The sequence below is a fragment of the Balaenoptera acutorostrata genome, chromosome 2 (assembly GCF_949987535.1).
Source record: "Balaenoptera acutorostrata chromosome 2, mBalAcu1.1, whole genome shotgun sequence".
NCBI classification, from domain to species: domain Eukaryota; kingdom Metazoa; phylum Chordata; class Mammalia; order Artiodactyla; family Balaenopteridae; genus Balaenoptera; species Balaenoptera acutorostrata.
The window spans coordinates 114,808,475-114,811,567 of record NC_080065.1 but is presented as its reverse complement, the minus strand read 5'-3'; positions in this window follow the sequence as shown (position 1 = coordinate 114,811,567).

Below are 3,093 nucleotides of genomic sequence, written 5' to 3'. Positions count from 1 at the left end.
AGTCATGGCCTTTGAGTCCATTTTCCAAACTTAGAGGCCCTTGAATAAGGTCAAAATCACACATGTTAAGGAAGGATTTACTGTAACACCATACATAGGTTCTCTAGTCCTTCCTCCAGGTCTTCCCCAAAGAAACTTAAGATACTCTGCACTGTGAAAAAGCAAGGAAGGGAATCACCAAAACCTTTTAGGTAGTATTGGATACTGAGCTAAACTTAGTTCCAGAAACCCATTAAATCATCATGGTCTGACAGTCAGAGTAAGGCTAATAGGGTAAGTGCCAAAATGGAGTACTTGCCCAAGGCCAGTGGAACAACAAACCCATCCAATGATTATTTTCTTAGCTTATTGGTGTATATTTGAATGGACATCCTTGGCCACTGGCAGAATCCCTATACTAGCTCACTGACCCACAGGGTAAAAGTTTATAGTAGGAAGAGACAAATGCAAGACATCAGTGTTCCTCAATCCAGGGTCTAATATACTAATTTCCATAATACATGCAAATTTCAGGCATTTAACCCAATAGCAGTGGATTTCTTGCTCATTTGACAGTCAAGCATGGGTGTTCTTGGATGGTGGCATTCATTCACATAGTGACTCAGAGATTCAGCACTTTTGCCTTTTAAATCTCTGCCATTCCCTACAACATTGTTATGATCTCTGCATCTACATGATAGCAGAGAAGATGTAAGACTGCAAAAGAAGCACAAGATTTCTTAAATACCTTCCCCTGAAAATGGTATTGATAGCTTACATTTCATTAGCTAGATCACAGTCACATGATCACACCTAACTAACGACAAAGGAAGCTGCTAGACATAACCTGGAAATAATTCCAGGAAGAATAAAAGAATAATTATTTCGGTGAATAGCAAGTAGTCTGCCATATGGGAGAATTTCAGAGATTTCTATCATGTCAAACATTTCAAAGATGAACTTCTTCCTAAACCCGTATCAATAGATTTCTTGGCAATTCCTTTTGATTGGATGACTGAGGATGAAATCTGGTTTGGTTTTCAGCTAGTTCTCCAAGCTTTTCTCCAACAGCTAATATAATCTTCAATTGAATTATGGTCCTACTTACTTGTGGCCCTGGAAGACAGTGGAGAAAGACAATCCTTCCAATGGGCAGTCTTTTGAATTGCACCTCTTCTTATCTCTTTTTTTTTTTTAAAGAAAGATAACATAAGAAGAGTTTCTACACTGATGCATAGACACTGGCCAATAGTTTGCCTGAATGGAGCTCTCAGAATAGACCAGGGCTAATAATATTTATGTCCCATGTGACTGTTCACCAGAAGGTCACCACTGTTTAAAAGGTGGTTAGAAAAACAACAACGCATACAAAGGGTTGCGAAGGGAAGACATAAATAGCTGGTAAAGCCTTATGACTAGCTGCAGAAACAAGGATGATCGATAATCCAGAGATTCCAGACTTGAACCTGAATGCACTAAATGGTTATCATTTGGTTAGTCTGCTCTACAGTGCTGAGAGCGTTTTCTGTTGGAAATAGATTCATTATGTCAGCTGAAGGGATTTTTAAATATTTACATGCGGAGGAAAATATGTCCGTGTGTGTGTGTCTGTGTACACGTACTGGTAGGGTATTGATAAAATCTGGTGGGCATCTGTTGTTTTTCCCATATCAAGCACTTTCCTCATTTTTATAGTTAAAAAACCTACTTTGGGAAACTGTCTCCCATTCAAAGTAGTCACTGAAGTATAGGAATAAACCAGTCCATGGCAATTAGATATCTCTCCTTGGAATTTGAATCTGATGCAGAGATAGACAAGAATTAAGCAGACAAGAACAGCCGGACAAATAAAAAGATGGTCCTGGATTGCTGGCTACTGGGACGCCCAGCAGCGCTCACCGTTACCCTCTCAGACTGGTTGTTTAGAACATTCTTTGATGAAATAACTGAAACAATTTTTGTTTCCAATAAATTATCTGTTTTTGCTTCAGTGGTTAGAATTGAATTATTTTCTTGCAATCAGATATAACAGGCATAATCTTGTCAACCTATAGAAGTAGATTGCAATTTTTTTTAATTAGTTGTGCTCTCACAAATGAGGTCTTATGTGAAATCCAAATGCACCTAGTCCTCCTGTAATGGCCTTAACTTATTCCTAAAAATAATGCTACTAAGTGAAAAGTTGTTAAATATAAAAACATGCAATGTCCATACCAATCTAATATATCCAACATTTTTCTCAGACAGATAATATATCAATTGAATAATAAAAACATGTTTATAAAAATAATGAATTTAACAGTGAATAAATACTGTTTGTACATATAAAGTAATGTAATGAGTTTTATTATATTCTCCAAGGAGGAAGACTGATGATGGCTGAGGAAGAGGGGTGAAATATCATCCTTCAAAAGGTAGAGGAAAGTCACTTGTTTGAATATTGGGCAAGCATTTAGTATTAGCATCATATGAACTTGACAATTCTCTTTCCTGCGAGACTTTAACCCTAAAATAACTACCTTATATGAAAGGCTTTGACGTAAATGGAAAAGACGGGAATCTTTGGGTACAAAAATATGCACTTCCAAACATGAGGAAATCATATACATGCACAAGAATGAAGAGTAGCAGAAGAGGACACATCTGAATTCCTCTTACTTGGCATCCATAGGCAAAGCACAACATTAAGGTTCATCCAAATGTAGCATGCATTTCAAATTCGTTCCAAGTAATATTCTTTAACTAGAAACTGTTGTATAAAATAAATGTGTAAGTGTGCCTTTGTTTGAAATAATAATGCTGAAATATAACTTTGCATAGTATGTTTATTTAGTGGATTTTAGGGGAAAAAGTCATTATACTGGAAAAAAAAGGAGTCATTATCTAAAAAGTGGTATAAGTTTTCAAGAGCTGTTAAGGGAAAAAGTGATATGTGAAGTTAAACTGCATACAGAACCAATAAAAGCTGAATTGGGAAGGTGGTAGTGAGCTATGACCCTTTCTCTCTCTCCTCTCAGTTGCCACATCCAGGCAACCACTTCCAAAGTTTTGACCAACTTACCTTCTCAGTCATATAATCTGTAAATTCTTTCCCAATTCCCATCATCCACCATC